This window comes from Nomascus leucogenys, chromosome 19 (assembly GCF_006542625.1).
Source record: "Nomascus leucogenys isolate Asia chromosome 19, Asia_NLE_v1, whole genome shotgun sequence".
Lineage (NCBI taxonomy): Eukaryota > Metazoa > Chordata > Mammalia > Primates > Hylobatidae > Nomascus > Nomascus leucogenys.
In genome coordinates, this window is record NC_044399.1 from 1,852,647 (window position 1) to 1,875,186 (window position 22,540).

At 43.9% G+C, this 22,540-nt stretch overlaps 1 protein-coding gene across 21 annotated transcripts in view; it reads right to left on the minus strand.

The window, feature by feature from the left end:
* The window catches only part of MYT1L (myelin transcription factor 1 like), a 531,685-nt gene that overhangs the window by 368,820 nt on the left and 140,325 nt on the right, over positions 1-22,540 (minus strand). For all 21 annotated transcript variants that reach the window (XM_030799643.1, XM_030799637.1, XM_030799642.1 and 18 more), the window contains one exon: positions 6,622-6,738. The gene's annotated coding sequence lies outside the window, so the exon portion shown is untranslated. The remainder of the gene's footprint in view (positions 1-6,621; positions 6,739-22,540) is intronic.

Here is a 22,540-nt window from a genome sequence, read left to right on the forward strand (position 1 = left end):
AAGCAAGTTTTAAAGTAGAAAATTTTAGAAAGAAGAGCATGCATGAAATATTACGAGAGCTATGGGGAAAACTAAAATTATTAAAAGGTAATTGTGTTTATTATGCATACATTGTTAACTAGAAAATCTGATAGGAGAATTTCTCCCTCTTCTTGTATTTATTTCCTTTCTTGTCTCCTTATTTCCTTTCTTAATTATCTAGCCTGCCTCCCTCTTTTCCTCCTTCCCTCTCTCTCTTCCTCCCTCCCACCGTTATAAACTCATGAACCGGCAAGGCTGTTTTGTCTACAGGTCACTCAGATAAGTCCTCATTAGACAGGAAGCCCTCTTCAAACACTCTCCTATGGCCTTCCTCCCAGCCTCCACCACCATCATTGCCATTTTGTTTATCTACTCCTGTCACTTAGCTTTGATCCCAAACATTTAGATTGATACATCTCTATATTAGCCATAAATATTGAATAAGACTCCACAAGCATAACTGTGTATGATAATGAGGGGAAAAGGGGTGGCAATGCATGGGTTTCAGAGTCAGAATTGAAATCCACAGCTGTTATTCTCTGGCTGGGACCTTGGTCAAGTCATTTAAGCTATGGATCCTCAGTCTCTTTATTTGTAAAACTGCATGAATAATCCCTTTCTACATAAAACAAAGGGCCGGTGAGGATACATTAGACGGGTTATGAGAAAGTACTCTTTCACGTTTCTTTTAAATTTTATATTTTGAATATGAGATACATTTACATCATTCAAAAATAAAGAAACAAATTAATAAATGAATGAACAAGAACAATGAAAACATTTCCCCCTCAACCTGCCTTTTCCTTTAGTAACCCCCACATACAAACTTTTAGTTTTTTTGTCTATCCTAGATTTTTTATGCAAATACATATGTGTATGTGAATCATAGTTTTGCTTCTCTTCTGCATCCTGCTTTTTTCTTTAACAAAGTGTTCTTAAAATCTTTCTGCATCGGTTCAGAGTGCGTCTTCATTTTCCACATAGCTGCATAGTAAGTGAAGACACTTTGATTGAATAGCATAAAGCATAACACAGATGTAAATCGGTCACTTCCGCCTCCGTCTTTTATGGCGAGGCAAGTGTGTCTTGGGTTCTTTATGAATAATAATGAGGGTAACCAGGGTTTAAAGGGCTGGTGCTTCTTGCCAGCCACTGCACTGCAGGTTTTACAGGCATTAGTGTGTGTAATCCTCAATGACCCTGTGACGTGGGAAACACTCTCACTGTTTTACAGATGAAACCCCCAGGTTTTGAGGGGTGAGTGTAGAATTTGTGTATATTTTCCAAGCTGAACTGGGAAGCCTTTTCGCTCTTCTCCCCTGTTGGGCGTGATGATGTCTGAATCCCACCTTGATCTGCACAGCATTGCTGCACTGTTAAGCCCATCACACACACCTTCACCTTCTTCAAACCAAATACCCCTGTCTTCCTGGAGACCCTCAACAACTTCTCCTGGACTCTGTCAACAGCGGCCTGTCCTCCAGGCACTGGCGTTAGCTCCTCCAATCCACACTTCACACTGGGATATCAAACCCTGTCTCCTCTTTGCTTAAACTCACCCATGGTCTCTCACCATCTATAGAGCTCAACATAAACTCACCATGCCCACTCTGCCTTCCCTCCCGCTTCCCGCTCCCAAACCTCTGGCCTTTCCCGATGCTGGTACCACGTCTGACCTGTGCTTATCTAAGTCAGAAGGCATCCTTGGACCCAGCCTGGGAGGTAACTCTCCGGCCCTCCGTGCCTTCTGCAGGAACACTCAGATTCTCCCCTTTGGGGTGGCTTCATCCTGACTTTGCAGCTCCGTCTCCAGGTGTTCTCTTGTTGTGGTTGTTGTTATACCCTCACCCTTATTAAATGGCTCAACAAGAACAGCTTTTCTGCAGAATTCTGTGATTCCATTTCTATATAACATCTGGCATGTAGTAGCTGACTCAAACATATGTTATATAAATGCACAAAAGAAAATTTTTTGTGTGTATGGATGGGGCATTTCAAATAATTCACTTAACAATGCATTTTATTTTTTAAAAAATAGGCATTTACTTCATTTAGATATGTGTTAAATTTTATCCCTTCACTTGCACCTACAAACAACCACAAATGAGAAACTCAAAAACACAGGTGACTTCACATTGGTGGGATCAGTGTGTGTAGACCTATGAGGCACATGTAGATCTCTGAGTAACTTTGCAGAACGGTGTGGGCTCAACACGAGGAGGAAGCACGGGCATCCAGAGGCTCCAGGTCGGAGGGGCGTGCAGTAAAAAAGATGGAAGGTCGCGTGATAAGGGTGTGCATTGTATTTCATTTAAAAGAATACAACATGTGCACGCTAGGAAACCAAGTGCCAAGTCATAGCTGAACATAAAAAGTAGTTTTTTCTGCTACTTTTGACCTTCAGTTAAAAGCACTTGTTAGGTGTGTTGGGGTGCATATGGAAAGTTCTGGATCTTACTTTCACACTTCATACACTTACTGCAGGTCCTTGCACATCAGCTCTTTCTAAATTGTGAGCAAATGAAAACAAGGTGTTACACAGGAAGGTAATGGACTCATCCATTGCTAAGACTGATATTTTCTGGGTGCCTACACAATAGACATAGCAAACGATGTGCTGAGAGCTGGGTACACAAATAAGCCACGCTCCGCCTTCAGGGCCCCAAGCTCTCTGAATGCTTCAGATGACCCTGAAGTGCTTTGGATAAAAGATGCTGACATGGAGAGTGGTCAGCCCTGAGCGTGTTTTACTCCAAATCCAGAATCAGTGTTCTGGGTTGTTTGTGCTTCTGCTACCTGAGAGCAATTCTCCTTTTTCCAAGGGTTTTTACTTCCAAGAAATAATGGAGGCCAGACCAACCTCAAACCTTTCTAACGCTCAGCCCCAAGGCCCTAGAGCCGGGCGATGCAGTTGGTGGTCTTCTTTGGGGAGCTGCCATCTGAGGGGAACCGGGTACTTCTGTCCACTTCTCATTTCAAAAACAATACAGCTCTAGGAAATTCTAAAACACCTTCTGTGTTTCGAGGACTAAATTTAGTGTTTTAGACACTTATAACATGTAATCCTTGTAACGGTTCTATTAAGAAGCAATTATTATGGCCGTTTTACTGATGGGGAAACTGAAACTCAGGTTCAAGGAGACAAGTAACTTCTCTGCAGATGATGGGGTAGAATTAGGATTTGTTCTCCAGTCTGACATCGTATAACTTTCTAGGAAATTTCTGCTGGACACTGAACTACTTACGGGAACAGCAGACCTTTCCTCTCTCAGCTCCTTGGGCAGTGTGGTAGGAGCACACTCTGCAGGTTGTGTTTCTGCTGTTTCTCTCTCAATCACCTCTTTTGGCTTATTCTGTAATAATGTATTACCATGTAGAATACTACCTTAAAGATACATAGATTCTACCAAGTCATCTCAGCTGAAAATGTCAACTAATACTCTGTGTTTTGGCTAAATCACGTATGATACAGATTCACATGCCAAATAAGATTTTTTAAAGTCTGAGGCAAACATAAGGAGGCTTTAAAAACATCTATGGCATCGTTAAGGTCTTTTTCAACATTAACCTTTTTATCAAGCTGGTGGCACACAGTCCCCTGCAACCGGAAATCGTTCTCTTTTGTGTTTGGTATTTTATTCTCCATGTTCGCTATTTTTTTAAATTCATATGTTTATGTTTTTGTTTTGTAGTTGCAGAGGATGTGGGAAAACAGGTCGAATGGAATCCCACCCCACCCAGTGGTGTGGTCTGGTCCTGTCGAGTGGCCACGCCCAGCTCTGCCCCACGGACTGCTGACCGGCATCCCTCACCCTTCCGGGAAGATGTTTTCTTTTGGCATATGTGCGGTTTTATGGACAGAACTCCCTCTGTATCCAGGCGTGGAAACACCCCTTCCAGTTGGACTTAGTTTGGTTTCACATCCCACACAGTTTTCAGGATATTTCTAGTCAGACAGGGTGATATAGGCATAAACGCACTAGAAACATTTTCTCTGCTTGAAATCCTTTGAGTCTCTTGAATTCTGCTGTGATTTTCACAGAGGTGACAACCTTACTCTCTTCATCCTTCTTTCGGACTTTGTGGAAGCTTCTGCTAGCTCCACCCCGGGTACCACGCTCATGTATCAGCAAAGGGCTTGCCTGGGAGCAGCACATCTGTGGACAGTAACTTTAGACTGTCATGTGAGTTTGCAAGGGTCTGCTTACCCAGGGAGGAGTCAGTGACCATCTCTCTTCCAAAACTGACTGGCTATTTCAGAACTGTGAACTTAAGTCTTCACCATAGGTTGACAAACTCAGGCCCACAGGCCAAATCTGTTCTCTACTGATGCTGTAAATAAAGTTTTATTGTCAGGTGGCCATGCCATTTGCTCGCTGTTGCCTGTGGCTCATTTCAGACAGCGGTGGCAGTGGTGAGCAGTTGTATGGAGACCACTCCCTCCACAAAGTCTAAAATAATATCCGGCTCTACAAAACAATGTTGGCCCACCAGGTCTATGTAACACGATGATTTACAAATTGCCATTTTATAGCTTATTATGTGAAGAGGTATTCTCATTAATAATGCTAAATCTATTTATTTCTACGTACTGTTTTACATATATCTCATTCTATCACCCATTTACTAAAGTACTTATGACATACATGGAGAAAACAGATATTGACCATCCCCTGAGAGTCAAATATTAATCTTTAAAAAATGAGAACATGGATAACAAATCCCAGAAATCAGAGGCTCTATATCCGCATCCTTCACAGTGTGTGGCTGTCATGGTGACCTTTACGCATCGTTACCATAGCCCTGAAAGTGAGAAATGATTAGTGAGGACTGATGAGGACTGAATGAAGAGAGTGACGACTGAGTGGAAAGATCGACGTGAAATGCAAGCATTGGTTGTGCGACTGCTCTTATTATTATCTAATTGGATCTGGAGGCCCCTGGAGACCTTTGGGTGACAAGCTTGTCTTACACCCAGAAAGGTCTGCTTACCCGGGGCCTGGCTGGAGGGATCCCGGCAGACATTTCACCAAGGATGGTAGCCTCCAGGGCAAAGCAGGACAGGATTTTGGCTGCTAGAACCTCGAGATCTCTTTTTTCCCCTACCCAAGTCCAACTTGCTCTCCCACTCTGAAAATGGACACCTCTCAAAATCAAAGGTGATGCCTCAGCTGAAAACCCTACTGAAAGCCAAGTATAAACACGGATGTTGCTTGCAAAACCAGCTTACTCTTTCTCCTTGTTGTTTCATTTAATTCTGGGTGAGATTTGTATTTGAATGCTTTATATCAAACTACATTGAGCATCCTTATTTAAATGTGAACATCTAACTCAATGCCAGAATGCCAATTCAATAAAGCCACACGTAAATATTACACCCTTATATAATATTTCATTAAACGTCCTTATTACTAAAATTCAATGAGATGAGATAAAACAAGACAGCTTGGATGTATGAAACACCTACAGTTCAGAAACTTCAACTGCTTCTGAAGCCAAGTATGCATGAACACTCAATGTGAATAGGTTCTTTTGTTTTTTCTTGTTGTTATTGTTGTTGTTTTAACCTCGGGGAAATGTACGATTGATTAAACATAATGCCTTCCCCAAACTGAACCAATGAGTGCAGTGAGTTTCTTTAGGGAAAATGAATAGGGTATAGACGAGAAAATAATTAAAACAACTGTGACCTATTACAGCAGTTCATAAAGCTCTCAAAGCTTGCAGCACCCACAAGCTTGCAGCATATGGAAGACAATCCCAGCCTCTAATTTCTGTGCAGTGGTAAGTAGTTCTATTATCAGACAGGCAAATGGGGCGGTCGGCAGACAAATAAATCACGATTGCACAGTGAACCTTAAAATGCACGCCACAGCTTTCCTTATAGAGCATGCTGAGAAATTGCCATTTTTACCAGAATTTTCTTCTGCTCTTCATCAGAGTAACATATATAAAAGTACTTCTAAACGTGAGTATTGAGAAGATAATAGCAGAGTTCCCATTCCGTTCACTCCTTCAGAACCAGACTTCGCAGGATCTGAGATTTGGGCTATATTTCAGTCTTGTCGACCTCCAGCCCTAAAAATATGTGCTGCCAGGCAGCAGCCACTGGGTATGCACCAGTCTCATCCCTCCCCAGTCCTCCAAATCGGACCCCACATGCTTTACTAACCAGTTCCTTCTGCTGCAAGTGTAGATTCTGTGTGCAATGATTCTACATGAGCCATTTCCACGTGAGGGTCATGGGCACCATTCCCTCCCCACTGGCCACCCCGAGGCATCCTCTCAGCACCCACAAGGAGGCTCACATCATTCCTGCCCTATATAACTTCAGCAGTGAGAATAGCTATGCCTCATCTAATTTAACTGCAAAGGGCTCTTTTTGGCATGAACTGTCTCTTTGGAGAGGATGTGCAATGCAACTTTTAACTGCCTCCCAGAAGCCATGAAGCACCAGGAGGCTAAGATGAAAGTATTTACTTAAAGCAGCAAATGGGACAAGCACCAGAGGAGGGGCTGCCTGCAGCAATCCTGGGAGCCCCGTGCTGGGCAGGGGCACCTGCACTCTGTCGCCAGGAGCCCCGTGCTGGGCAGAGGTACCTGCACTGTTGCCGCGCTGGGTGGGTGATCTCGGGACCTGATAGTCTTCTGCCGTCGACCAGGGTTTGAAGATGCTCACTGGATAGGAATTCACCAATTCTTCTCTGAGTTCATTTTCTAAAGGATAGAGCGACAACACAAAATACCTTAAGTAAGAGAAGGGAGGAGGGCATAAGGAGGGTTTGTTCCCCCGCGCTGTGACACTCACGACAGCTACGTTTCAAGATAGGTAACTGCACCTTGAGAAGATGTGTAAATAATTTGACTCAGAAACCTTGTTACAAACTCTAATAATGGCTAACTAGAAGTACTTTTTAAGCATTTAGTTAATTTACTTTGAAACCTAAGATATTGAGGAGTTTTAAATACATGTCCTAGGTTTGAAGGTAAAACCAAATGCACTTAATATTTAGGTTGAGCCATTACTGGCCCATTTCTCAGATGATTGCTTCTTTAACACTTTGATGTAATTAGAAAACAATTTAATAAGGGAGAAATATTTTGTATGTTTATTTTTTGGAAATAATAGAATTTTATTCATAGGAAAATATAGTTTGCTGATGACAAGGCCACTTCCAAATGTCAGCTCAATTTTATCTTACTATAACAACAACAAAATAAATTACCTTCATTAATGGAAATGTAGAAATTATTAACTTTCTATCATGTTTTTCTGCAATGTTACCTCAGTATTAAAAAACATTGACTGTTTTAATTTGAAGAAATATCCATATTATTTCAAAGTCTACTATCAAAGAGAGAATTTATTTTGTTAAACAAAATGATGAGCCAGAAAATCAGAAAGTGAGAGGGTGATGCCTCAGTTAGGGAAGCCATTGTTTCTGGTGCAAACCTCCTAATTCCAAGAGGCTCATTAAAGTGCGTCTATGGCAATAACAGACAAGTGTTAATGGGCCTCAGTGAAGTGTGTCAGGAGAACGAAGAGACCCTGAGGGGCTCCCCATGCTGTTTATGAGCAGCTAGATGCAGCAGCATTACCATAAATCCTCTAACAGATACTGTACTTCCCGCCTGTAATAAGATGATAGCCAGGGTGCTTAGCAAGTGGAACTTGAAATAAGATAACACAAGATTTCCTAGGAAACACAAAGGCAGCTGATAAAATGCAACCATAACAATTATTATTAGTTCCCCTAATAAGAATTTACTAAAACAAACACATAAAGAACAAAATAATGCCAAAATAGATACATGGAGCTAGAGAGGATTCAAAATTACCTGAAAAATCAAGGTTCAAAATTTGAATGTTAGTGTATTCGTTTTGTTACAAAGTCTACAGGTATCAATTTGGAGTTATCTTGTAACATTTAAAAATATATACTTAGCTTTTAATACAAATTATAATTTGAGGTTTTATTTATAGCAGTGCACAGCTATCTACACTGGAAAATCTCTGATAACAATGGTGTGTTTTATGGCTTTTTCTCAACACCCACATAGTATAAATGGAAGGAATTCTTGCAGTTTCTTTCTCAGGCAAATGCCCCTGAAACATTTTTGCACCAGACATACCACCTTGAAATCATCTACAAAGATTCAGGAGCATTCACCCTGGACAAACAATGGCTTCTTTTACCTCAGGTTTGCACTCTGATCATTAATGCTCAGGATTCAGACCCACATCCTTATGAGACAGAGACAGACGTGACAGCACATGTGGAGATTCCCTCCCGGACAACAAAGTTTGATGAGGATGAATGTGCGCTTAATGGATACTCACTGTGATGTAGCCTCTTTTATTTTGACCTTTTGAACCGGGTCCCTACTTCCTCAATCAGATTATACTAAGACAGCTAGCATATAAACTTGACATTATTAATACTGACATAATATTATGATTTAAAAATATAACTATTCTTTTCATCAAATGTTATTGATTGTACGGACTGTCATTATTGCTGGGTTAGCAAGACCCATCTCAGCCAATCTTGGCGTGAACATTTATTGAGTGAATAAATCTCTCTGAAGTTCAGGTTCTGTATCTGACAATAGCAGGGCTAGGCTAAAAGTTTAAATATGTTTTTTAGCACCAAATGCTTTAAGCAAGAATCCCACTGCTGTGGCACTTGATATGAATCCCCAGGCAGCAAGTGAGCCACGAGTAGAGAAGTGTGGTGCTCTCTTTGTGAGGCTCACTCAGACCTCCTTTCTATGTGTGTTGTATGTTGAGTGTGAATTCGTAGCTTTGAGTCTTGGCTCAGTGGTTTTGGGAATTACCATGCAAATGTCCTCTCTGAGAAGGGCCTCCACCATGGGGCACTGCTGAAGGAAGGAAGAACCAAGCCCGTCTTCCTCCACCCTCTCTTGCCAGGGCAGTGTCCACCACTCCTGTGGGACACAGATGGAAAGAAGCCAGCTCCTGGTGACTTTCCCTGGAGGTATCAGCATCTGAGGCATGCACATTCATTCCTGCCATCATTACTTTTCTAAGATTTCTTGTCAAGAAGACCTTTCGTTTAACTAAGTGTTGCTGAAATGGCAGTGCCTGTGCCTGTCTGGTAACCTGAATCACACCTGCAGGATTAGCTACTAGTGGAAATGGGTCACGCTCTTTGTTTTTCACCCTAAAAGCTGTGTGTGAGATTGGTTAAAAGATGAGAGCTACACATTGATAGTGCATCTTTCTCAGACGTATAACACTGAACAGCAAGAACCAGACAAATGCCTGACAAAAGCCCACCTCAGACACCACCGTAAGGAGAAGGCGAAACCATCTCCTGTGAACTGAGTTTCAGAGGAGCCTCTTCAAGGCAAGGACACCCAAGCCTGGTTTTACATACTTTCCTGGACCCTTGCCTCGATACTGTCTGAACAGGAAAACTGCTTTAAGAAGGTTTTCTGTGTCCTTCAGCAACCAAATTTGGGATCCATAATGGCTGGAGAGGACAGCACATCATAGCAGCGGGGCTGGAGGGCAGTCCTGGCTGCCTGTCCCCATTGTGATTGGCAGGTGCATCTCCAGCTCTTCCACCTGTTTCTGTAGCTCATCTCTACCGACTAACAGCCATAGGATCTCCTTGCTCGGGGCTGGGTTGAGACGAATAAGCTGCCTGTACTATGGAGTACATAGCAGGTTCTCCATTAGCCTTTCCTGGCTGAATAAGGAGCTTGTTTCTTTTGTACCAAGTTAAATGGATTTCAGTTAGCTCACTGCGTTGCTCACAGCCTTTGCGTTAGGATGTGCTCATGAGACAGTCACTCAGCTTCTAGTTGGAGATGAGATTTAGGATATGTCCACTTTCAGTTTTTCAGAGAAAAGAAAGAAATGGTCATTTTCAGAAGATAATGATGACCATATAGACAAGGAAAAAGAAATATATAATCAAATAATTAAATAAATGGGGACATCTTAAAAAGAAAAAGTAGGAAATCAGGAAAAGAATGTACAGCCAGTTTTAAAATCACACTTCTCGTTTTTAAACACTCATATGCCCCTTGCTTTAAGTCTAGGTCAGTTACGTATTTGTGGGCTGGCTTCAATTATTTGGAATATTGGAATGTATTTTTGGCAACTAAAAAGTTTCGGGTCTACCTCCCATACATGGACATTCCCATCTCAGTTTTTGCCGTAGATCACCTGTGCAATATCAATATTTAGGACATAACTTTTTTTTTTTTGAGGTGGAGTTTTGCTCTTGTCACCCAGGCTGGAGTGCAGTGGCACGATCTTGGCTCACTTCAACCTCCACCTCCTGTGTTCAAGTGATTCTCCTGCTTCAACCTCCCTAGTAGCTGAGATTACAGGTGCTCACCCCACACCCAGCTAATTTTCGTAGTTCTAGTAGAGACGGGGTTTCACTGTGTTGGCCAGGCTGGTCTCAAACTCCTGACTTTAAGTGATCTGCCTGCCTAGGTTGGGATTACAGGCATGAATCACCATGGCCTGGCATAGAATATAACCTTAATCTCAACTTCTAAGTAAGAGACCACTGATTTCAACACGTCAACTAACCACATAAAAGGACATCAGCAAATGCAATTTGTAACCTGGAAGTATGTATAGATAAAGACATCATACAAATAATCTATCCTCCAGTTTACTAGCTATTCTTAGACATGTACCAAAAGCCACAATTGCACTGTTTCACAAAACTAACACTGAAGTGGAAACAGGTTTGTTTCCCACTGTGGCTCAGAGAGGGCCGGTAGCACTCCCACTGCCGAGGAAGGGGATGAGAGCCTTCCCCTTCTGCTGTGTAGCGGAGACGATGTCATCAACAGGACTCTCACACAGGTTTGCGTGGATGTAAATGGAACAACCTTGTTGTCTCGGGAATTTGGCAGTGGGAATGAAAATTTTAAATGTGGATATGCTAGCCTGACAATTCCAGTTCCTGGTATCTACCAAATATATATTTAGTCACACATATGCATAGATACCTGCATAAAATGTTTCAATGCAATATTGTGTATAATCACAACTCTTCAGTCATAGGATGGTTAGATTATTTGTGGTAAATAAGCAATCTAAGACTGGCCTATAAGCACTGACAAGGCAGAATCCGCAAGATGTGTAGCAAAGTGATTAGAGGATGGTACAGGGAAGCATGCACAGTGTAACCTGTTCACATACAACAAACTAGAACCTAGGGTGTATTCGTCTGTTCTCACACTGCTAGAAAGAACTGCCTGAGACTCGGCAACTTACAAAGGAAAGAGGTTTAAATGACTCACAGTTCCACATGGCTGGGAAGGCCTCAGGAAACTTACAATCATGGCACAGGTGAAGCAGGCACATGGTACATGGTGGCAGGTGAAAGACAGAATTTGAGAGAATCCAGGGAAAACTGCCTTATAAAACCATCAGATCTTATGAGAACTCACTCACTATCATGAGAACAGCATGGGATAAACCACCCCCATGATCCAATCACCTCCCACAAGGTTCCTCTCCAACCCCTGGGGCTTCCAATCCAAGATGAGATTTGGGTGGGGACACAGAGCCTAACCATATAATAGGGGCATGTCTTATATTTACATGTGTATGTGTGTGAATACAGAGGAAGATGCCAGTGTGGACACAGACCCAGTGGATAGCTGAGATGATCTTTGGAGACAGGAGTAGGGTTGTGACAACTAAGAAAAACTTTCACTTTTTACTGCAAATACTTCTAATTGTTTATTTCATATAAATAAATACAGTTTATTCATAAATAGATAAAATATTTGTTTTATATAAACAGACTGTAATGATTTATTTGATTGCCAAAGAAAATTCATGTAACGTTTATGTAACAAAATAAACTGAAAAATTTAATGATTTATCTATTAGTATTTTCAAAAGATATGTGTCAATTATTGTAAAAAATGACTAATAAATTTAGGTTAGAAATTTACACTCACAAAGTCACGTAATACTTGTAAGCAACTTGCACTCCCCAGACCCCCAAGCCATTTGCTGCTTTACAATATAGTTGAAGATAGGCCCTGGGATGCACTGGCTGTCTACAAACCAATAAACAATGTGGCAAGGACATCACATTTGTGCCTGATTAGATCATTCTAGCTCATTAAAAAAACATTCTTCCATGTTAAGCAAAATGATATAGAAGAGCAAGGAAAAATAGAGGCAATTAGAACAAAGGCGGATCAGTGCCGTGTGAGAACAGAGAAGGTTGTCTGGCACCCTCACCTCCTTTGTTCTGCAGGAAGGTGTTGGTGAGGTGGGCCTTTGGGGCTCTCTCTGTCCCCTCAGGGTCTGCTGTTTGCCTGCAGCCCACTCATGGATAGTGAGGACTTATCACCAAGGCAGACCCAGCAAGAAACACACATGGTAGAATGGCTTTTGTCATTGTTGAATATCAGCAGTGAAAGCAATCGTAAGGATAGTGCAGCCTGCCTCTTCATTTTTAGATTTGGTCACTGAAGTCCAGAAACCCTAAAGAACCTGTACAGGGTCACAAGAAAAGTGAGCAGAAGGCCCAGGACAAGGTGACAGGTATGCAGTCACCATCACTCCTTTCTCCAACAAAGTGAAAAGTAGTTTAAGGAAATCTAAGATTTAATTGCAGTGAATTTTATTAATAACAAGCTTTAGTCTTCAGGGCACATGGGAGAAGACGTTTCCATGGGGCTTAGAAAAAGTGAGGAATAGCATCAACCAAAGAGCAGTAACTGGGTTCTGCCATTCACATCTTATAGGCAATACCTGGTCTGGGAGCCCTTGAGTGTAGGAACCTGGGGTACTGGGAATGAACACCCAATGCCCCCACACACATCCCTGGCCAGCAGCTGTAGGACATGGCCCAGGAAGTGGTTCATCCATCCACAGAGCTTTCAAGGCTTGCTGGTGCCCTCTGAATTTTGGAGAACCCAGTGGTTCTGCATCTCATTGAATCCAAAGCTTCCCAAGAGGCAAATGCCCAAATAACTCCCAATCAGAGGACTCAGGCATAGCCCTGCCTTCCTTTCTTTCCTGGGAAGCCCCTAGGCTCAGACGCTAATGAGTTCTGAGTTAGCTTAGCTGAGTTCACTTCACCCTTCCTACCAGCCCCCGAAACCTGTTCCTTCTCCCTTCACGCTGAGAGTGGAATCTCTAAGAACATGCCTCTGTTGTGGATGACTCTGACTAAGAATAAGTCCACATAGTGACCATGATTTGTATTATTATCATTATCATGACGGCACCTTATATGTGTATCCCAATTTAGAGTTAAAAGTTATTTCACACACAAACGTGTAAAGGAGGTAGAATTATGCCTGTTTTACAGATGAGGAATCCCAAGTTCCATAAGCGTTGCTTTAGTGAGTGAGGAACAGTAGGAATCGGAGCCAGAACTAAACGCACACACTCTAGCCTGGCTCCCAGGTCTCCCAGAGCTTGGTGACATGTTATTTCTCAATTCCTAAGACCTACCACCACCTTATGTGACCTTTAGTTTAAGCCATTTTGTCCTCTCCGTGTCCTTCAAATATAAACTATAGTTCCTCACTTTGGTTCACACCATTCCTCTCTTTATGCACATCTCAAAGATTTATCAGCCTTCACATCAAATCCCATCATTTCTCTACTCAATGACTTTTAGATCATTCAGGTCCTCAGGAGGAGGCTGTTCCTCTGCATGATGATTGAGGTCATCCTCTCGCTGATCCGTTCATACATTCACACACCGTTTCACACAGCCAGCCAGTGATTCCACTGTTTGCTCACTTCTGCTAATGCTACTGTTGTTATCAAAGAAACTAGGGTGCTTGAAGACGGGGATTGCACCTGTTCATTTTTGTATTACCAGGGGCCAGAGGAGAGAGAATCCATTAAATGAATGAATCCGAATAACAATAATGATAATAAAGTAGAGTTCACTTCACCCTCCTTCCAAGCCCCCCAAGGAACTCATGGCTCCTTGAGAGTACAGATGTTTACTACTTGGTGAATTCTTCATTTGTTTAGCATAGTCCTTAGCACACAATATGTACTCTCAAATAATTACTAATCAAATGGAAAAATATAAGCTCTTTAAAAAAAAAACCAACAACCTGTATTAGGAAAGAAGAGGAGAGAGCAAGTGATCATTTGAATTAGTGGTGCTACCTTAGGAGTGAGTGCAAGTGGCAGAGAGGCAACTCGATGGGGGTGTGTGTAAACTGTGCTTGAAGGTGTGTGCGAACCTGTGTGTGTACTTGTGTGTGCACCTGTATCTGAACCTGTGTGGGCCCGTGTGTGTACCTGTGTGTGTGCTTATGTACCTGTGCGTAGCTGTGTGTACACCTGTATCTGTACCTGTGTATGCCTGTGTGTGCACCTGTGTGCTTGTGTATGTACCTGTGTGTGCACCCGTATCTGTACCTGTGTGCCTGCATGTGTGCCTGTGTGTGTGCTTGTGCATGTACCTGTGTGTGCCTGTGTGTGCACCCGTATCTGTACCTGTGTGCCTGCATGTGTGCCTGTGTGTGTGCTTGTGCATGTGCCTGTGTGTGCACCTGTATCTGTATCTGTATATGCCTGTGTACCTGTATCCTAACCTGTGTGTACCTGTGTGTGCTTGTTTATGTACCTATGTGTGCACCTGTATCTGTACCTGTGTGTGCACCTGTATCCGTACCTGTGTGTGCACCTGTATCCGTACCTGTGTGTACCTGTGTGTGCACCTGTATCCATACGTGTGTGTGTACCTGTGTGTGCTTGTGTATGTACCTGTGTACCTGTGTGTGAAGATGTATCCGTACCTATGTGTGCCTGTGTGTGTACCTGTGTCTGTGCCTGTGTACCTGTGTGCGCACATGTATCTGTACCTATGACCTATGTGTGCCTGTGTACCTGTGTTTGTGCCTGTGTGTGTACCTGTATGTGTACCTGTCTGTGTACTTGTGTGTGTACCCGTGTGCACATGTATCTGTACCTGTGCATACCCGTGTGCATGCACCTGTGTGTGTACCTTTGTGCACCTATGTGTCTGTGAAGTGAGATTGAAAACACTCACGAGAGTCTACTTGGCTCTCTGTTGTCTCTGAGACATAGAAACTTCATGAATGAAATCATGTTACTGATTGCTAGCAGAACTCTCCTCAATTTTCAGAGAATCCTTGGGAAGAAAATCAGAATTCTAGCAGCAAGCCCTGCTCTTAAAATATATAGAAATTACTGTCTGTCAGAGACTGTGAATGCAGAGTGTGATTTAAATGTGCTATGAGTTTAACTTGAACCACAGCCACACGTTTCAACTAGAAAATCCTAATGGTAAGGGCATGAGTGTACTTAAGGCCCTTCATCTGTGACGGAGTCGACAACGTGGAAGTGCTTTGTCTTCCTGGATGCAGTGCCAAAGACTGGGGGCTGCTCCCCTGCTCTCTAAACCTGCAGCCTTTTCCTTCACACAGCAACCATAGGAGGGTGCATGCCGAGAAGTGAGATTCATCTGCATAAATACATCCTCCAACTAACTGCCTCCAAGTGAGATAAAAAGGACTTTCCACGTTCCAGTACTTCCATGCTCATTATTTCATTTGATCCTCAAAACAACCCTGAGAATAGGCAACCGAGATATTAGCTCTATTTTCAGAGAGAAACTGAGGTTCAGAAAGGTAGCTTGCCTGAGGTCACAGAGCTGGGATGGGGACCCAGGTTTCTGGGCTGGACATTGACAAGTGTCCACCCTGGCAGTCACCTCCCAACTCCCATATGTAACAAGCTTTCAGAGTAAAAATGAATGGCATGCCCCACTCCGACTGCGCTGTGTCTCCGAACCGTGGCCACGGACGGCACGCCCCACTCTGACTGCACTGTGTCTTGGAACTGTGACCATGGAGAGGTGATCTCCTCTCTGCAGGATCTGATTTCAGTGGCTTAGGAAGGGCCTGTCCTCCAGATTGTTAGACCAGTACCCATGCCAACCACTGAAACCCTTCCATTAGAAATCCATCTATTTGAACACTTTTTAAAAAAATAATTTACCTTTATAAGTGCAAATGATTCTGGGCTAGCTGGTATTTTGAGTTACTATTGATTAAAAAGATATTAATTTTTCATGGAACAAGGAAGATGGTTGCAATAGTATGTCCAGCATCTATCCTCATTCTCTGTCCCTCTCTCACAGCCATGTAACCCCCACTCTCTCTCTCATTTTCAGTCTGTATTTCACAAGGAAGAAAGCCAGACAGTACCAATTGCCTGGATTTGGATGGAGGATTTAGGGAGGGCTGGAGGCTTAGAAGCAGGCATTGCCTCGGTTTTTCAAAGCACAGCATGCGCTTTGCAGCTAACTAGAAAGGCACGCTCTCTTTTTCATTTGGCCACTGTTTGTTGTGGATCTCTCCCTTTGGATTTTGGGGAAGGAGCAGTGGTTTGGGAATTGCTGGCTTCCTACCAAACACCACCAAAGAGCAGTGCAGTCCCAGAGTGGCCCACGGTGGCAGGGACTGAGATGGATAAACATCACAGTAGATAAAGACTCCCACAGCCTGGGCCTCCAGGCAGGACAGAGTTGCAGGGGAGAGAAGGAGGGAGGTCATCGCTTCTCCTCTAAGTAAGCAAGGCTGCAACAGGGATGCCCACAGTGCTCAGGGTTACGCAGAGGTGAGCTGACTCTGCCACAGAGGTGGGGAGGTTTTCCGAGGAGCAGTAGCTGAGCTTTGAGAACGGCATGTCATCAGGCTATGGATGATAAGTCACAGAGGGAGATCTCCTGGACAGAAAACAGTAACACAAAAAGCATGGAGCAGTTGGAGGGAAGGGTGTGTTTGGATGGCAAGTCCTGGGGAAGCCTGAATTGTATCCTGCAGGATGCAGCGAACCTCCTGGCCTCCCCTAGAGTAGCGAACAGCCAGGTTGCTGTTTTAGAACAGAGAGGAGGGGAAGAGACAGGGAGGAACGAACCTGGGGGAAGTAGACCACGAGAGAGCTGCTGGGGTGAAGCCTGGTCACAAAGAGGCTGCTCACCTCTGTGCAGGGAGAGTAAGTTCCCAGGGGAGGTGAGGAGAGAAAGGGTGGGGCCAGGCGGTGGGAGGAGAGAAGCAGCCTGGAACCAAGCCATCCTGTTTCCTAAAGCTTGCTTTGTTTCCATGACTCTAGGAGCAGTATAAAAGAAACATCCTTTCAGTGCACAAAGCTTGCAAGAGAGTAATATTATGAATGTTTGAAATCATGCTGTACTTGATGGCCCTGTAAGGTAATACGAGGTTCTCAGTGTGATGAGATAGAGATCCATATTTTAGCACATATTCTTCATAGCTGCAGCTCTCTGTAAAAGTTATCAACATATGACAATTCAGAATCCCACATGTAGTTTCTTGCAAACTAGAAAAAATAGTTTGGAGATATAACTAAAAGAAGGAAGGGAGGGAGGGAGGAAGGAAGGGAGGAAGGGAGGAAGGAAGGAAGCAAGGAAGGAAGGAGAGGAGAGGAAAGGAGGGAAGAAAAAAGGAAGGAAGGAGAGAGACGAAAAAAGGAAGGAAGGAAGGAGAGAGGAAGGAAGAAAAAAGGAAGAAGGAAGGAAGAAAGGAGGGAGGGAAGAAAAGAAAAGAAGATAGAGAGAGAAAGGGGGAGAGAGAGAAAGAGAAAGAAAGAAAAAGAGAGAGAAAAGGAGAGAAATGGAGAGAGAGGGAGGGAGGGAGAGAAAAGAGGAAGGGAAGGAGGTATATGGCTTGAATAATGTGGGTCATGCTGAGGCTGTCCACAATTTTAACCATCTAAAAAACACAGCTGATATCTACCTAGAAGGAATCACTAATAAATCACACTGTTTCAATATTATCAAAATATATTCTTATTAATGACATACAAAGTAATAAATACACTACAGTGTTAACACATGTGTGTGTTCAAGAGAAACAAGTAGAAAGTAAACACAAGACAGCGTGTCCCTGTAGATTCCACACTGAAAATGTGCAGCGCCCATAAAGGTCGGGACAGAACGGACGAAGGCCCTCAGTGCTTCCACTCCACTGATGTTTATTTTCAGGCAAAGGCACATTTTAAATACTTTCTATCAATGTTAAAACGACGAGTTTAAGGTGTCAAAGTAGCATGCTTTTAAAAATTGGGGATTTTTTTCATGGGATGATTTTATCAATTAAAAATCTCCAGGCAAAAATATCCTACACTCCAATTTGCCCAACCTCCTCTGTCCAAACAAAGGAATAACACTCATCTGAGCAAGACCTCCTCTTCCCGCCTAAGCCTCCCGCACCGCACGCCCACCAATGGGCTGGCGGCCTCTCCAGCAGAGCCGGCAGATTTCCCCAGCTGTGGGAGGAAAACTCTGTTCTCTTCCTGTGATGACAGAAGCCTCTCCTCATCCACCAGCTTCAGTTGTAGGAGAGACTCCTGCCTAAATCGGCGGTTGGGGTTGGCTTGAGGTTTCCCGCTACCCAGAAAGGGACCTGCCAAGAGAGGCCGCAGCTCGGCACTTTAGCTGGAAACTGTGCAAAGCTCCGCCCCATGAGTAGCTGGATTACTTCGGGTAAGCTTTGCCACCTCTCTGGCCTTTACTTTTGTCATCTCTGAAATGCAAATAGTAATTGCGTCTACTTTAGAAGGCTTGTCAGAAGATCCACCCAGATAGCACAGCTCCTGCATTTAGAAAATGCCCTCGTGCTGCAAACCTTCCAGTCACCAGCCAGCAACTCTTCCATAGCCATCCAATAACTCTCTATTCTGCACCTAATAAGCATTCCACTCTTATATACAAGCCTCCTTATAAAAGGCCCAGACTTAAAAATAATAATAATAGCAAACACATTGAAGGTAAATGGGAATTAGGGCACTTTCAACACACAAAGCTTATATAACATATTTGCGCTATTTAATTAAAATGTAACTAGTCATTCAGTACTGTGTGGTTTTTGTTACTTCCTTGTATTTTAATAGCTCTGTTCAAATATGAGTAACTCACCACAAATTGTACGGTGTGTAAACTAATATATTCATCTGATTGGCCTCCACACGTGACGGGGACGCAGCCGGGCCTTCCCGAGTCCCGCGATCCTTACGTGAGGGGGACGCAGCCGGGCCTTCCCACGTTCCTTACGTGAGAGGGACGCAGCGAGTCCCGCCTTCCTTACGTGAAGGGGACGCAGCTCGGCCTTCCGGGCCTCCCCGATCCCGCGTTCCTTACGTGAGGGGGACGCAGCCGGGCCTTCCCACGTTCCTTACGTGAGGGGGACGCAGCGAGTCCCGCGTTCCTTACGTGAAGGGGACGCAGCCAGGCCTTCCGGGCCTCCCCGAGTACCGCGTTCCTTACGTGAGGGGGGCGTAGCTGGGCCTCCCCGAGTCCCGCGGTCCTTACTGGTTAACTGCAGTCCCGCATTGTTACGTTTTCATTTTTTGAAGCCAAGAAAGCGTGCACGCCACAAAAGAAATATGGACCTCAGTGAACAGATAATAGGGAGAATCTCATGCACCCATCCGGGAATTACGTTTTTAGCTTTGCCCCCAGCACTACCATTGGAAGGAAGCAGCTTCTGTGAGAGGCATTTGTGAAGTCTCCACGTCTCCCCAAGAAGTCACGTTCTGCAGACCCATCAACCATCCCGTGTCCCGCCACTCCCTCTGGTAAATAAGGATACTTGGGTTTTTTCTGGATGCCTACACTTACTAACTCTTAACCCAATTTTTTTTTTTTTTTTTTTTTTTGAGACGGGGTCTCGCTCTTTCGCCCAGCCCGGAGTGCAGTGGCGCAATCTCGGCTCACTGCAAGCTCCGCCTCCCGGGTTCACGCCATTCTCCTGCCTCAGCCCCCCGAGTAGCTGGGACTACAGGCGCCCGCCACTGCGCCCGGCTATTTTTTTGTATTTTTAGTAGAGACGGGGTTTCACCGTGTTAACCAGGATGGTCTCGATTTCCTGACCTCGTGATCTGCCCGCCTCGGCCTCCCCTCTTAACCCAATTTTTGCATAAGAATCGCAGAATCAAAAATCTATAATTAGCAGATTGTTATAAAATTCTACAATGAATTAACTCTTAAATTCCAATTCAAAAATTTGTAAACTTTGCATTATAAATTAACATGAGTGTATGTAGCAGGGTTAAGATCAATTTATAATATAACCTAATCTTCACCTTGGTCTTTATTGGCACTGATTTAAAAAGACCTGTGACTTAAAAGAAGCAAGGCCAACCGACAGCAATGGTCTTTCTACCAAAATGACATAGCAAAATGCCCATTCTGCCCGTGGACCCCCTACCGTTGCAGTGCTTAGACTGTTTGGTTAAAATACTTAGAAACTACTCCTGGGGCAGCGGGAGGAGGCAGGCACTTGAAATGTGGTTTGCTTCACTCTTTTATCAACTCACAGGCAAATCAATAGAAAACAACACAAAATGACCTCACCAAAGTAGCCAACCTTGACTATTCTTATACGAAACAAAAAGGAAGAAACACCCACAAAAGAAAGTTTATTGGATGAACAGCTAAATGTGTAAGGCATAGCCAGGCCTTGGAAGCCACACTCCATCAAGGGGGCAAATTGACTTCACCCTCAGCCCGAGTGTCTGGAAATGGACGGCCGGGGCCACCCTCAGGTGGTCTGACAGGCGGGGGAAGGGAAGGAAAGGGGCTTTGAGGAGCTGCCACTGGGCTGTCCAGTAACAACATTCGTTTAGTTTCTCCTAAAATAAGTTTCTCTGAGCAGGGAGCTGGATGAACAGGCCTCACAGCTGCTTTCTACACATTCGTCCAGCTCCTCCAGCCCATCCTCCCTGTTCTCCGTGTGAAAATAAGAGGGAGTGTGGACAGCCACCTTTAGAATGTTAGACCCCATTCTGGCCTACTTTTTGTTGAAAGAGAAGTCTGTGGAAATTAATGTCTTATGCTTGCATGGAATTATTTTTAAATTCCTTGTGTATGATAAAGCCTGGTTAAAAATGTAGACATTTTGCAAAAATGTGTAAGAAAATTACCAAATAAATAATGGCTCTCCTATCCTATACTTAACATTTCTTTCCTTGGAAAACATTGAAAGTGAGACCCAGTGAGTGACACAGACAAAAATGATGGGGCGACCCCCGTCTCTCCCCTGAGGTTGTTCCATGGCCCTGTCCAGCAGGCCCGGGGAGGGTGTGTTAATAGTGGAAGTGAACCATCTAGTTCAGGTATGGTTGTGTTTCTCCGTGCATGATTATGGCGGTAGCAATCGAGTGTGCACTGAATGTAACTGAGCAAATAGGATGCATATGTAAGAAACTTCTGCCTAAGACCAGGGACGATGGTCTACATGGCACCAGGAGCCACCCAACACTGTTCTTGCTGAATGAAGCCTTTGGAAGGTGCAGGTCTGGTTCTGACTCTGTTCCTTTTGGACTTTATGACCATGGACAAATCTTCCATCTCCATGGGCATCTCTTTCTGTGTGTAATTACCAAGTCCAACTCAGTGATCCCTCTGACCACGACCAGCTCTAAATTAAAGAAGTCTGCTTAAAATGTTCCTTTAAAGAAAGTACCAAAAAATTAGCCAGGCATGGTGGTGTGTGCCTGTCATCCCAGCTACTCAGGAGGCTGAGGCAGGAGAATTGCTTGAACCCAGGAGGCGGAGGTTGCAGTGATCTGAGATCATGCCATTGCACTGCAGCCTGGGCAACAGAGTGGGACTCCATCTCAAAAAACACAAATAAAAAATGTTCCTTTAAAGAGTGAGTTCTACTACCTTATGCATGATGGAGTTTGTACCAACATTTTAAAGTTGTACACACATTTTAAACAATGCACTTAATAGACAAAACAAAATGTGCAATATCTTCTGAAGGTAAGTTCCTTTCATTTATTTCTATTTGCTCTGATCCTCCTTTTGGAAAACAAAATAAAGAATTTTTTCTAAAAAAGGTATGATCGAAACTTGGCCTTAATGAACTTAAACAGCAATTCATCCTCACACAATCCAGTCTTTATGGATTGCAGGCCTAGGGTAAGCAGGTTCCAGGCACAGTGAGTGACAGACAAGCAAATGTCAGAGGAGAGGCTCTGATATTTGGTCATGGGCTCCCTCTTCCACCGAGGCCTTTCCTAAATCTGTCTTTGATTAGCTTCCCCAGCGATCAGCTCTGTCCGTTCCCTCTGGAGCTGCACAGAGTGTGCTTCATGGAAATGTCATCTGCCAGGACGGCAATTACTGGCACTCCAGCAATCACGGGCACAATGCAGAGTGGGTCGAATTCAGGTGAGAGCGAGAACCCACAATCAAGCCTGGGGAAGGAGAACAAAGCCATTTTCTTTCATTCGCCGTCAACACAACCATCAGGCCTTAATTACATGGCGCGTGCGGGGCTGGCTGCTGAAAGGCATGTTATTACCCAGCTTAGTTCCAAATCAGCTCAGTATTGATGAGCGGCAGAGGGAGGAAGCCAGCCTCGCCCCCTGGAAAGGAACAGGCACCAAACAAGCAGATGAGTGGCAGAGGGGGGCACACTCCAGGGAATTAAAAAATAATTTTAGAAGGGAGGGAGGGACCCGGTACCTAAATGCTGG